At 36.4% G+C, this 15,868-nt stretch overlaps 1 pseudogene; it reads left to right on the forward strand.

Annotated features, from left to right (window-relative positions):
* The first annotated feature begins 15,371 nt into the window (after positions 1-15,371).
* Positions 15,372-15,430, forward strand: LOC148774963 (small nucleolar RNA SNORD36; annotated as a pseudogene).
* The last annotated feature ends 438 nt before the right edge of the window (positions 15,431-15,868 follow it).

Genomic DNA, 15,868 nt, shown 5'->3' on the forward strand with positions numbered 1-15,868 from the left:
TCACTTTCACCAAGAGGCTGTTTAGTTCCTCTTCACTTTCTGCCATAAAGATGGTGTCATCTGCATATCTAAGGTTATTGATATTTCTCCCGGCTATCTTGATTCCAGCTTGTGCTTCTTCCAGCCCAGCGTTCCTCATGATGTACTCTGCATATAAGATAAATAAATAAGCAGGGTGACAATATACAACCTTGACATACTCCTTTTCCTTTTTGGAACCAGTCTGTTGTTCCATGTACAGTTCTAACTGTTCTTTCTGACCTGCATACAGGTTTCTCAAGAGGCAAGTCACGTGGTCTCCTATTCCCATCTCTTTCAGAATTTTCCACAGTGTATTGTGATCCACACAGTCAAAGGCTTTGGCATAGTCAGTGAAACAGAAATAGATGTTTTACTGGAACTCTCTTGCTTTCTCCATGATTCAGCGGATGTTGGCAATTTGATCTCTGGTGCCTCTGCCTTTTCTAAAACCTGCTTGAACATCTGGAAGTTCAGAGACATTCTGTTCCTTTCCGTCGCTCAGTCGTGTCCGACTCTTTGCGACCCCGTGGACTGTAGCCTACCAGGCTTCTCTGTCCATGGGATTCTCCAGGCAAGAATACTGGAGGGGGTTACCGTTTCTTTCTCCAGGGGAATCTTCCCAACCCAGGGATCGAACCTGGGTCTGTTGGAGGCAGACGCTTTAACCTCTGAGCCATACTTTGCCAAAAAGGTCCATCTAGTCAAGGCTATGGTTTTTCCAGTGGTCATGTATGGATGTGAGAGTTGGATTGTAAAGAAATCTGATCGCCAAAAAATTGATGCTTTTGAACTGTGGGTTGGAGGAGACTCTTGAGAGTCCCGTGGACTGCAAGCAGATTCAACCAGTCCATTCTAAAGGAGGTCAGTCCTGGGTATTCATTGGAAGGACTGATGCTAAAGCTGAAACTCCAATCCTTTGGCCACCTCATGCAAAGAGTTGACTCAGTGGAAAAGACTGATGCTGGGAGGGATTGGGGGCGGGAGGAGAAGGGGACAACAGAGAATGAGATGACTGGATGGCATCACCGACTCAATGGATGTGAGTTTGAGTGAACTCTGGGAGTTGGTGATGGACAGGGAGGCCTGGTGTGCTGTGATTCTTGGGGTGGCAAAGAGTCAGACTTGACTAGCAGTTGTACTGAACTGAACTGAATGACAGTTATTCCAAATTTCTTTACTGATAATTCCCACATCTATTGATGCTTTTGAACTGTGGTGTTGGAGAGAAGACTCTTGAGAGTCTCTTGAACTGCAAGGAGATCAAACCAGAAAATCTTAAAAAAAAAAAAAATCAGACCTGAATATTCATTGGAAGGATTGATGCTGAAGCTGAAGCTCCAATACTTTGGCCAATTGATGTGAAGAACTGACTCATTGGAAAAGACCCTGATGCTTGGGAAAGTTTGAAGGCAGGATGAGACAGGGACAGTAGATGATGAGATGGTTGGTTGGCATCCTGGCGCACTGCATTCTGTAGGGTCGCAAAGAGTCAGAAACGACTGAGCAAATGAACTATCTAACTATGTTATATCTTCTTTTGTTTCTGATACTTTGTCTTCTCAAACAGCCTTTTTTTAATCTCTTGCCTTTGGCATGCCACCTAAACTGTCATTCATTGAAAGCTCAGCATGTTGTATAGGTAATCAAAACAGGTTAAAAACCTTTTAATATGAGATTTTATATTCATCTAACTAGACATTGGGATTTGTTTAATATTTGCTATAGATGCTGTCATTGGCTTCAAATTCATCTAACATCCTCGTTTTTGCCTCCACTGTTGATTTTTCAGCTGCACTAGCTAGAATCTTCCATAAATATACTTGAGCATTGTTGATATGGTGCTAAGAAAGGCACTGTGGTGTAGTGTTCCATAAGATTATGATTAATTCTCAGTCTCTTATTGAGCCCGTGTCTTGGGGCTTTGTCCTCAACAAATAGTCCACAGTTCCTCATCCTCTTCCCTGTTTTTAGGTGAGTGAGTCAAGAAGCCTAAAGAGGCGACATACCAAATAAATGCCCTTTCTCCATGTAGGATGTGTTTCTGATAATATGTTTTCTCATTTATATTAAGTTTTTAGAGTGTTCCTCTATTAATCCAGATCATAATGCTTTTGTTTTAGAATTTAAACTTATTTTTTATAAAAAATTCCTCTGTATTCTTGCCTATGTTAATTGCAATGTACTTAGGGTTCTTATTGATATTTACTGGTGTATCTTTACATTTAAATTTTCTAGTTGGTTAGAGATATGTTACTGACATTGGTAAATGCATGTTTTATTTGGAAATTTGGCAAGTTCTTTTATTTGTTTAATTGTTTCTTAAGTGTGGTGATTTTCTAATTAAGATATTATCATTAGCAAATAAAAATAGTGCATCCCTCCTGTTTTAATCTTCACAATATTTTTGTTTTCTTTCTTAATCTTCTTTCTGGCAAATACCTCCAATGCAAATAATTCAGTGATAGTGGACACTCTTTTCTTGCTCTCAAAAAATACATCTAATATGTTAAAAAATTATCTAATAATTATGTTTGCTGTCATTTTTTGTAAGTAATTATTAACAAATTCAATAATTATCTTCCAGTCGCCATCTGATAAATATTTTAAATCCTAAGTGTTTAAGTTAATAAAATACTTGTTTGCATCATTTAAGATAATTATACAACTGTGTGTTGTCTATTAATTTTATGATTTACATTCTTAGGTTTTTTGATGTGAAAAGTGACTAGAGTTTACCGAACAGAGTTACTTGATCATGATGTTTTACTGTTTGGCACACTGTTAAATTGAGAAGGCATAGGTTTTAACATGTAAAAATTCAGTTGTGAATTCTTCATAAATGAAATGGGCTCCTAATTGTCCTTTATAATCACTTACATAAAATAATACAATTTCTTAGTCATTCTTTTCTAATTCTTTATTATTCACTGAATTCATACTAAGCTTATTACAGCTCTCAGTATCCAGTATAGCTCTCTTTGTTTTGTGTTTCTAGGTTTGTATTTTTGTTTCTGTGTTCAGTCACTAAGTCATGTCCTACTCTTTGTGACCCAAGGACTGCAGTGTGCCAGGCTTCCCTGTCCTTCATTATCTCCCAGATTTTGCTCAAATTTAAACCTGTTGAGTCAGTGATGCTATCTTTTTAACCATCTCATCATCTGCTGACCCCTTCTTTTACTTTCAATCTTTCCCAGCATCAGGGTCTTTTCCAAAGAATCAGTTTTTCCCATTGGGTGACCAAATTATTGAAGCTTCAGCATCAGTCCTTTCAATGAATGTTCAAGGTGGATTTCTTTTAGGATCGACTGGTTTGATCTCCTTTCATTCCAAGGGACTCTCAAGAGTCTTCTCCAGGACCACAGTTCAAAAGCATCAATTCTGTGGCATTCAGCCTTTTTTTTTTTTTTTTAATTCAGCTCTCACATTCATACATGACTACTGGAAAACCCATAGCTTTGACTATATGGGCCTTTGTCAGCAAAGTGATATCTCTGCCTTTTAATATGCTTTCTAGGTTTGTCAAAGCTTTCCTTTCAAGGAACAAGCTACTTTTAATTTCACGGGTGCAATCACTGTCTGCAGTGATTTTGGAGTCCAAGAAAATAAAATCTGTCACTACTTCCATTTTTCCCCTTCTATCTTCTTTTTACTCTACATTTTCTTTTTTAAAAATTATTTTCAGTAGTACAGATATCAAGGATTAATTTACATTGGAACAGTAGATGAATAAAATTCTACGGTGATTACAAACTTAACTAAATTCTGCCTATAAGGAGGCATTGTCTGCTAGTAGTACATTTTCTCATTAACACAAAGGCAAGAAAGCTGCAGATATATAACACAATTGTGAAAGCAAGCAGAATATTTGAGGCATTTTGAGTTTTAGCTAGAAAGGAATTGCAAGAAAAATGGAACAGCCCCACCCAAATATTTATTGTTGAGGATTTATGTATCCTCACCATTATCCCATTTATCTTACATCACCCTTACAGAAGGTAACAGAATCATGGTCTGCAGTTCCTTCATCAGTGTTATCATAGGGTTTGGTAAAGAATGTCATAGAAACATTATCTGAATAATTGTAATGAATCAAATCTAAAACTATATCAAATAAAATAGGACATCACACTTGAAATATTGTCACTGAAAAGTAACTGTTTTCTGTATGAAACTAGTACTGCAAATAGCAGTTTTATTCATAATTATTATACTTAAACTTTCAGGTGAAGGAGTAAAAAGTTATAAAAACCATCAACTGTACATACTAGTCAAAAATAGTATTAATAGTAAATTTATACCGAGGCAAAATAAATAAAGGTCAATTGATTACACAAAAATATAGTTTCAGACTACCTGAAACTACATTAAACTACAGAACTAATTCTTACCTGGTTCTTATTATCAGAAAATTTAGTGAGAAAAATTAATCTGATTATCTGTCAAATGATGTATCATGACTGTAAAGATTGATTTTTGCTGAGCTACTACTTTAAAAAATGGAAATACACATAGATAAATTCATTATGTATTTTAATTAATTCAACTATTTTCAGCTTAATTTTTACCTATAATTTTTACCTCAAATTTATCCGTTTCTTTTCAAAATTTGTATGCACATTCTTAATTATGTAATATGTTTTCAGATTAACAAACTAAATTAAACTGTGCAAATATTTTGTGTGTATTCATTCTTCACAGAAATATTTTTAGAAAATGTATTAGATTCCAATGTAAAATTTGACAGATGAGTTTTGTTTCATCTAGTTCTTTTCCCTTTCCTCAACATATAGAAAAACAGTAAATTTACTTTTACTCTGAAATATACTTTTCAAAAAATTCCAACAAAATGTCAATCAGTACATGGCAATGTTAGTGTCAACTATATTTCTTTGATGAACTGAGCTGAAAAACTGATGCAGGGGAAAATTTATTTGTTGGCACTAAGAAATGAAAAATATATCACTTTACAGGTTTGATTAACTGAGGTTATATATTTTTATGTTTTATTTCCCTTATTCAACAGTAGCTATGAATAGTGGTTATAAATAATTTGGTTGACTATAGGATTTAAAATATGAGATACTTTTGTGGCATTGTTCTATAATGATATATCTTTTTCTCAAATATTATATTCAAATCTAATATCATTCTGATATTTAATACTTGTATAAAGATAATACATGTAAAAATTTAGAAAAATTCAAGTATTATAGTGAACAACAAATGCAAACATTATTATTCATCCTTCTCTTTAAATAATAATAGTAGTATTGGTATGTGTTAGTTGCTCAGTCGTGTCCAGCTTTGCAACCACATGGACTGTAGCCCACCAGGCTCCTCTATCCATGGGATTTTTCAGGCAAGGATACTGGAGTAGCTTGCCATTCCTCTCTCCAGAGGATAGTATTGTTATAGAATAGTCTTATCTGAATTTTCACAATACAATCTAAATATAGCAATAGTACTACCAAAGCAAGTTAATACTCATGAGATTGTTTTTATGACATTTTGAGTAATAAATCTGTGTGCTTATTATTGGAACATAATAAATAAGAAATCCTCATTGAATATATAAGAGAACAGCAAGATAATTTTTTAATTATATTCTTACAACATATTCATTCTTTCATGTTAATGGAGAAATGACTTCTTGACACAGATTTGAGCCCATATATTTTATGTAAGGTAAATTCTATGCAAGAATAGAGGTCATTCTTTGTACTGATATGATTGTTCCTACACAACAGAAACCAATGCTCAGTAATGTTCTTAACTTATAAAAAATCAGAATAACCTTCTACCTTAAAATTGGCACAGTATGAATTTCTGATACCTTTATTACCTTAAATATAAATTAATTACATAAGAATTATAGCTATGATGACCATATACCCTAATTTTCCCTAAATTCTTTCCATAAAGCTATTTATTCTTTCAAAAATTCTATATTCTTCCTTTCAGTTCAGTTCAGTCGCTCAGTCGTGTCCGACTCTCCGCGACCCCATGAATCACAGCACCCCAGGCCTCCCTGTCCATCACCAACTCCCGGAGTACACTCAAACTCATGTCCACAGAGTCGGTGATGCCATCCAGCCATCTCATTCTCCGTCGTCCCCTTTTCCTCCCGCCCCCAACCTTTCCCAGCATCAGAGTCTTTTCCAGTGAGTCAACTCGTCGCATGAGGTGGCCAAAGTATTGCAGCTTCAGCTTTAGCATCAGTCCCTCCAATGAACATCCAGGATTGATCTCCTCTAGAATGGACTGGTTGGATCTCCTTGCAGTATAAGGGACTCTCAAGAGTCTTCTCCAACACCACAGTTCAAAAGCATCGATTCTTCGGCGATCAGCTTTCTTCACAGTCCAACTCTCACATCCATACGTGACCACGGGAAAAACCATTGCCTTGACTAGACTGACCTTGGTTGGCAAAGTAATGTTTCTGCTCTTTAATATACTATCAAGGTTGGTCATAACTTTCCTTCCAAGGAGCAAGCGTCTTTTAATTTCATGGCTGCAATCAGCATCTGCAGTGATTTTGGAGCCCAAAAATATAATCAGTATTTCTCTGTTACATGTACCTTACTTTTTGATGTTTAGAATGTTATTTCCTATTTTTTCAATGATCATAGCCTGCAGATATAAATATTTGAATGTATCTGTTACATAAGAATAAGGAACGATGATAACAGTAACTATTACGTATACATGTGTATTCATGTTTGTTTATAACTTATCTTTAAATATATATATATGTGTGTGTGTGAATATATGTCTTTTCCTTCTACCAACCCATTTAGTGTTGAATAATTGAAACTATTTCCTAATTAAGATACTTTAATTTGGTTCCCCCCGACCCCAATGATAAAAGAAAAGCAGAAGTTATTATCATAAGGACTTCAACTTCTAGTGGCAAAACACCAGGACAAGGATGAAAACTATTTTGACTTATCAGTCATATTTCTTTTTTCTCCAATGATGACTTTTTTACCTTCTGCTGACAAGAATAAAAAGTGCTTGGTTCCAACATTAAAGGACATATTTTATTTATAACCAGGCAGGCTTGAAATTCTTCATTTTAAATCCCTGTTGAACTTTAGAGAAACCTTTAAAAACTCAATTACATTTATACTAGGATTTTACCCCAGACTTCAGAGTCCAGAATTCTAATGCTCAGGAAAAACAACCCAACATGGAAAAGCCACAGGACCATATGAACGTCTTAGGGAACACATGTACACCCGGGGCAGATTCATGTCAATGTATGGCAAAAACCACTACAATATTGTAAAGTGAAAATTTTGAATGGTATTCAAATGAGAATTTTGATTATTGCCCTAATTGAAATAATTTCATATTGGGATATCTTACTGGAGCAGGAAATGGCAACCCACTCCAGGATTCTTGCTAGGAGAATTTCATGGACATAGGAGCCTGACGGGCTAGAATTCATGGGGTCACTGTCAGACATGACTGAGCGGCTAACACACATATCTTATTAGTGGACTTTAAAACAAATTCCCACTATTGTGAGGGCAATTTATCAGATTCATTTTTTAAAGCTCAGTCCTCAAAGTCATGAATCAAAGTAACATTCAGTTCAGTTCAGTTTAGTCCAGTCACTCAGTCTGTCTGACTCTGCGACCCTATGAATCACAGCACGCCAGGCCTCCCTGTTCATCACCAACTCCCGGAGTTCACTCAAACTCACGTGCATCGAGTCGGTGATGCCATCCAGCCATCTCATTCTCTGTCGTCCCCTTCTCCTCCCACCCCCAATCCCTCAGAGCATCAGAGTCTTTTCCAGTGAGTCAACTTGTCGCATGAGGTGGCCAAAGTATTGGAGTTTCAGCTTTAGCATCAGTCCTTCCAATAAACACCCAGGATTGATTTCCTTTAGAATGGACTGGCTGGATCTCCTAGCAGTCCAAGGGACTCTCAAGAGTCTTCTCCAGCACCACAGTTCAAAAGCATCAATTCTTCTGCGATTGGTTTTCTTCACAGTCTAACTCTCACATCCATACATGACCACGGGAAAAACCATAGCCTTGACTAGATGGACCTTTGTTGGCAAAGTAATATCTCTGCTTTTTAATATGCTATCTAGGTTGGTCATAACTTTCCTTCCAAGGAGTAAGCGTCTTTTAATTTCATGGCTGGGGAATACACTAAATAACTTCTGAGCAGGTACTTTTTTGTTAGAGAACACTTTCTAAAAGACAGTTTAGCAGTCTTGAGTCCATGTGGGTGTTACACTTCGTTTTATTTTTAACTGAATTCAGAAATGGAGAGAAAGTATATTCTTAATTAATGAAGACAAGTAATTGTTGTGAGATAATTAATTATAGGAATCTGGCAAAGAGTGTAACTAATCACACAGGAGGGCATCATTCCTCATTTATTATTTATTAGAAACTTTAAATAAATAATAAGTTGCATTAATTTTGCCTTAAAGAAAACAGATAAGGCTTATAATTTTAATAGTAAAACAAAAAGGTACAAATAAATAAATTGTCATCTATTTGAAGATAATTATACATCACTTTTTAAGTCTCATAAGACTATGCTAATTTTATAGAATATAACTAGCGTTTAAAACATTCTAGTTGTGAAATCAGGTCTAAAGTTTGTCCTGAACATGTCCAAGCTTTTGATTATATATAAAAAAAAAAAAAGTTATTCAGCATCGTCTGTCACTGAAATCATATTGGGTTGGCCAAAAAGTTTGTTCCAGCTTTCCATACTATGTTTAGAACAACCTGAATGAACATTTCGGCCAGCTCCATAAAAAAAACATTATAAATACAAGAAATTAAAGCATATTTAGCTTATTTAACTAATGTTTCATAATATTAGTAATTAGGAATATTTAGTAGTCAAGAATAAGATAGTAGTATTTATCATTTGACTTTGTCTTCTCTCATAAACATTTATTGATGACTTGCAAGGATTACACAACTGAATAATGTGTTAGAAACATATAAGTGAACATAAAGCCATTCTACAATTAACTCATGATGTCATAAGAGAGTCAAGTTTCCCACAAGATAATTAAAATAAAATGTGGCAGTTACTGTGATAAGTATAGGTAAAGACTATTGGGAAATGTTTTTAAGGAGAAGCAAAGAAAGAAAAGTGAGAGAATATCATGTCAGTCAGTCAGTTCAGTCACTCAGTCATGTCCGACTCTTTGCGACCCCATGAACTGCAGCACTCCAGACCTCCCTGTCCATCACCAACTCCCAGAGCCTACTCAAACTCATGTGCATTGAGTCAGTGATGCAATCAAACCATCTACTCCTCTGTCCTCCCCTTCTCCTCCCGCCTTCAAACTTTCCCAGAATCAGGGTCTTTTCCAATGAGTCAGTACTTCGAATCAGGTGGCCCAAATACTGGAGCTTCAGGTTCAGCATCAGTCCTTCCAAAGAATATTTAGGACTGATTTTCTTTAGGATGGACTGGTTGGATCTCCATGCAGTCTAAGTGATTCTCGGAAATTCTACTCAGTGCTCTGTGATGACCTACATGGGAAGGAAATCCGAGAAAAAGGGGATATGTGTATACATTTAGCTGATTCATTTTGCTGTGTAATAGACACTATCACAATATTGTAAGGCAACTATATTACAATAATTTTTTTAAAAAAAATTGGCAAATTTATTCAGTAAATAAAAAACGTGGAGGAAGAATATATGGGGATTCCTCGGTAGCTCAGAGATAAAAGAATCCCTGCCAATGCAGGAAACAGTTTCGATCACTGATCCAGGAAGATACCACACACCTTGGAGCAACTAAGCCTGTGTGCCGCAACTGTTAAGCCTGTGCTCTAGAGACCAGGAGCCACAGCTACTGAGCCCACCTGCAGAAACTACTAAAGCTTGCACACCCTAGAGCCCAGGCACCACAACTTTAGAGAAGCTTCCTCTTGCCACAATGAGAAAAAAAGCAATCGCAGCAACGAAGACCCAGCACAGCCAAAAATAAATAAATAAAATTAAAAAAAAAAAAAGAATATAGACAAAGTAAAAATTTGTGGACCAAACAATGGAATGTATATGGATACTATAAACTCTTTTATAGCAGGGCCATTTTTGTGCATCCACTTAATCCTTGCAGTGCCTTACACATTGTCAGAACTTATTAAGTAATTAAAAAAATAAAAGCATGGATTAAATTAAACCAAAAAAAAAAATAAAAAGAGTCTTCTCCAACACCACAGTTCAAAAGTATCAATTCTTTGGCACTCAGCTTTCTTTATAGTCCAAACTTCACATCCATACATGGATACTGGAAAAAACCATATTCTTGACAAGACAGACCTTTGTTTGGTAAAGTAATGTCTCTGCTTTTTAATATGCTGTCTAGGTTGGACATAGCTTTTTTTCCAAGAAGCAAGCATCTTTTAATTTCATGGCTGCAGTCACCATCTGCAGTGATTTCGGATCCCCAAAAATAGAGTTTCTCACAGTTTCCAATGCATTCTCATCTATTTGACATGAAGTGATAAGACTGGATGCCATGATCTTAGTTTTCTTTTTTTTCCTAATTTTTATTTTTTTAATTTATTTATTTTAATTGGAGGCTAATTACTTTACATTATTGTATTGGTTTTCCCATACATTGACAAGAATCTGCCCCGGGTGTACATGTGTTCCCCATCTTGAACCCCGCTCCCTCTTCCCTCCCCATCCCATCCCTCTGGTTAATGTTGAGCTTTAAGCCAGATTTTTCACTCTCCTATTTTACTTTCATCAGGAGGCTCTTTAGTTCTTCTTGGCTTTCTGCCATAAAAGTTGTGTCATCTCCAGATCTGAGGTTATTGATATTTTTCTGGTCAATCTTGGTTCCAGCTTGTGCTTAATCCAGACTGGCATTTTGTATGATATACTCTGCATATAAGTTAAATAAGCAGGGTGACAATATACATTCTTCACGTACTCCTTTCCTGATTTGCAACCAGTTTGTTTTCCACCAGTTTGAACTGATGCTTCCTGACCTGCATACAGATTTCTCAGGAAGAGGTCAGGTGGTTTGGTATTCCCATCTCTAAGAGTTTTCCACTTTGCTGTGATTTACAGAGTCAAAGACTTTGGTGCAGTCAATAAAGAAAAAGTAGATGTTTTTCTGGAACTCTCTTGCTTTTTTGATGATGTTGCAGATAATTTGCAGATGTTGACAATTTGATCTCTGGTTCCTTTGTCTTTTTGAAATCCAGCTTGAACATCTGGAAGTTCATGGTTCACATGCTGTTGAAGCCTGACTTGGAGACTTTTGAGCATTAATTTGCTAGTGTGTGAGATGAGTCCAATTGTGTGGTAGTTTGAACATTCTTTGTCATTGCCTTTCTTTGGGATTGGAATGAAAACTGACCTTTGCCAGTCCTGTGCCCAATGCTGAGTTTTCTAGATTCCCTGGCATATTGAGTGCAGCACTTTCCCCGCATCATTTTTCAGGATTTGAAACAGCTTGACTGGGATTCCATCACCTCCACTAGCTTTGTTTGTAGTGATGCTTCCTAAGGCCCACTTGACTGTGCATTTCAGGATGTCTGGCTCTAGGTGAATGATCACATCATAATGGTTATCTGGGTCATTAAGATCTTTTTTTGTGTAGCTCTTCTGTGTATTCTTGCCATCTCTTCATAATATCTTCTGTGTCTGTCAGGTCCATATCATTTCCGTCCTGTATTGTGATAAACATTGCATGAAATGTTCCCTTGGTATCTCTAATTTTCTTGAAGAGATCTCTAATCTTTCCTATTCTATTGTTTGCCTCTATTTCTTTACGTTGATCACTGAAGAAGGCTTTCTTATCTCTCATTGCTATTCTTTGGAACTCTGAATTCAGGAATATCTTTCCTTTTCTCCTTTGCCTTTAGCTTCTTTTCTTTTCTCAGCTATTTGTAAGGCTTCTGCAGGCAACCTTTTTGAATTTTTGGATTTCTTTTTCTAGGGATGGCTTTTATCACTGCCTCCTATGCAATGTTACGATTCTCTGTCCATAGCTCTTCAGGCACTCTGTCTATCAGATCTAATCCCTTGAATCTATTTCTCACTTCCACTGTATAATCATAAGGGATTTTATTTAAGTCATACCTGAATGGTCTAGTGGTTTTCCTTGCTTTCTTCAACATAAGTCTGAATTTGTCAATAAGGAGTTCATAATGTGAGCCACAGTCAGCTCCTGGTTTTGTTTTTTTTTTTTTTTTGACTGTATAGAGCTTCTCCATCTTTGGCTGCAAAGAATAAAATCAGTCTGATTTTGGTATTGACTAACTGGTGGTATCTATGTATAGAGTCTTCTCTTGTGTTGTTGGAAGAGAGTGTTTGTTATGACAAGCACATTCTCTTGGCAAAACTCTGTTAGACTTTGACCTGCTTTGTTTTGTCCTCCAAGGCCAAATTTGCCTGTTACCCCAGGCATCTCTTGTTTCCAGGTATCTTGTGTAAGGGTAGGTATCTAGTAGAATGATAGCACAGCTGTATATTAAGAGGTGAATAGAAAGTAGAACTAAGTAGAACTAAGATCATGGCATCTGGTCCCATCATTTCATGGGAAATAGATGGGGAAAAGGTGGAAACAGTGTCAGACTTTATTTTTGTGGGCTCCAAAATCACTGCAGATGCTGATTGCAGCCATGAAATTAAAAGACACTTACTCCTTGGAAGGAAAGTTATGACCAACCTAGACAGCATATTAAAAAGCAGAGACATTACTTTGCCAACCAAGGTCCGTCTAGTCAAGGCTATGGTTTTTCCCGTGGTCATGTATGGATGTGACAGTTGGACTGTGAAGAAAGCTGAGCGCCAAAGAATTGATGGTTTTGAACTGTGGTGTTGGAGGAGGCTCTTGAGAGTCCCTTGGACTGCAAGGAGATCTAACCAGTCCATTCTAAAGAAGATCAGTCCTGGGTGTTCGTTGGAGGAACTTATACTGAAGCTGAAACTCCAATCCTTTGGCCACCTCATGTGATGAGCTGACTCACTGGAAAAGACTGGTGCTGGGAGGGATTGGGGGTGGGAGGAGAAGGGGATGACAGAGAATGAGATAGCTGGATGGCATCACCAACTCGATGGACATGAGTTTGAGTGAACTCTGGGAGTTGGTGATGAACAGGGAGGCCTGGCATGCTGTGATTCCTGGGGTCACAAAGAGTTGGACACGACTGAGCAACTGAAATGAACTGAAATGAACTGAACTGAACTGAGCAAGTGGCAAGGAAAAAATATGAGATAGGTAGAGCACACTGCAAAAGTAAATTTATGGATTTGGAAAACATCTACAAGATGTCTAGGATTAGAACCAAAGTGTTCTACAGAATTGTCAGAGATAAAGCAAAGGATAATGGTAAGAGAGAGTTTAGCAGCACCTCATATGATTAGTCGAGAACTTCAAGTTATTCTTATAATGACAAGGGATCTCTGGAGTATTAGAAGCAGAAAAGTAAAATTAAATATTTAACACTTTTTTTTTCTCCTCTCTAGTTAAATGGTACAATGGATGCATTTGAAGGAAGTAAGAAAAGAGACAGAGGATTAATCAGAAGAATTTGGTGGTAGCCTAGGCTTGGCTTGGCTTTATAATAGAAGAATGAACTACTTTGGAAGGTCTTGGAAACAGAGAAAGCAGATTGTTTGCTAGGTTATCCCTTATATCAAATCACTATGAATTCAGGGAGTGATAAAGTGATCTGATCTTCTGCAAAATGTTATTGAATGGAAAGTAAAAAGACTTATTGAAATGTAACTTTATTTTTACACAGTTATAACAGACATGTCCATACATATCTCTCACTGTTTTTTGTGGCACTCTTCCTATATTGAACAGTGGAGTGTTAGTCAGTCATGTGCAATTCTTTGTGGCCCCATGAATTGTAGCCTGCCAGGCTCCTCTGTCCATTGAATTCTCCAGGCAAGAATACTGGAGTATGTAGGTAATCCCTTCTCCAGGGGATCTTCCCAACCTAGGTATCAAACCTGGGTTTCCACATTGCAGGCAGAATTTTTTACCATCTGAACCACCAGCTTAAAAGTTAAAAATCATATCTTCTAAGCTTCTCTTCGGGTAGTTTTTGTGATTATTATTTTGGTTCTATCACACTTGTTTCCACATGAAATTTGAATTCAGGACCATTAAAGCAAGATGGTGGAAAATGTATGAGAGCCATTCAGTGGGGCTTGAGCAGTGTGAATCTGGACCCTATATTCACAGCAGTGACATCTGGATTGTAAGATAATTAGCAGTGTGTTTCAGGGGTCAGCAGTTAGGTTAGCAGTTTTCTGGCTGAAATAGAAATGGCATATCCTTTGCTGGGTTAGCTCTGTTGGTATAAATGTTGTTTAAAAGTCATTACTAGAAACAAAGATTAAAACCATTCCTCTAATTTTTGTGATTATCATAAGTGTCAAGCTCTCTGTATTAATTTTTGGTATAAAAATAGCTAGAGGGTTTGCTATTATCTGAGTATGATCCTGAATTGTACATTCAAGCAAGATTCTTCTTTCGAACAGATCCCAATTTAATTTGATGCAGGAATGCACTCAGCTAGAAAACTAAAGTCATTGGCCTATGTTACAATTATTGTGGCCCAATGATTGAACCTATTAGATACAAGGACAAGTCTGTCCACTGGAAAACTCTGCTAAAGTTTTGTGACCATAATATGCTTGTCTCCCATTGTCCTTCGCATTATTTTTTTTAACCTCTTTTACTGTAGGAAATTTTTTTTAATGGCTCTGTTTGTAACAATCCACATGTGACCACACAGAAACAGACTAGGAAAAATAAAGAATGTTTTCTCTCTGTCAGCTTGTGGGCATTCAAATCAATGCAGTGATCTTAGTCTTCTGGATAGCTTAGGACATTCTGGAAGAATAAAGAAAGAACCAATTACAGTATACTCTCCAATGTTTGTCACTGATAACTTATAACAAACAATTCTATGATGAATATGATATTTTTCTGTTTCAACTATAAGTCTAAGCTGCAAGCAACAGAAGATGACTCTTTTGAATAAGCAAAAAACAGATTTACTAAAAAAAAAGAATAGGCAATTCAGATAACTGTTGAGGAATAGAAAACAATTTTCAGGATTGTGCCTAAGGCCATAGATTGAAAATGAGACAAAAACAACACCAACTGTGGTTTCACAATTGCAAATATTTCCTTGTCACATACTCAATCTTGAAATCAACAGAACATCAGACTGTCATTCCTCCTGCTATCAGTATCTGATAATTTGACCATCATCCCAAACAAGTGTCAGGAAACATCTTACCACCCTTGTTTATTTCCAGACTTAAGTTTGTAGTGTTTCTGATTTAAGAATATGATTTTCCAAGTTTGTGTACTAGTTACAATGATTTAAGGAATTTCTACTTCTGGATTTTACTATGATGTGCAAGACCGTAGTGCTGGGAATTTTCCAGTTATAGCTAAGGATATTCAATGTGTTGAGTGGACAGAAACATGACAGATATTCTCCACACTGTATATGATTAAATTGTCGTATTTACTACACTGCATATGAATATCTTATCACTGACAATAATTTACATGAATAAATATCTGTTTAGGTTAAGCATACAGTACCTTAAAATTATGATATTCCATAATGCTAAAAGCATTATTGATACATTTCAAAGCTGTATGTAATTTACGAATTTTTCAATATTGAAATACTGAGAAACACAGTCATCTATGTGGAAGCATACACATATAATGATGCATACAAAAATTTTAAACCCCAATTTATTAACAGGAAAATTAATTTTAAAAATTATGTGGAAGACCCTGGCACCAAGGGAGTGAGCAGGACTTCTGATTTTATTCTCCTGGCAAACTATTCAAA

This window comes from Moschus berezovskii, chromosome 18, assembly GCF_049115385.1.
Source record: "Moschus berezovskii isolate FMDL1 chromosome 18, NW_MosBer_1.0, whole genome shotgun sequence".
NCBI classification, from domain to species: Eukaryota; Metazoa; Chordata; class Mammalia; order Artiodactyla; family Moschidae; genus Moschus; species Moschus berezovskii.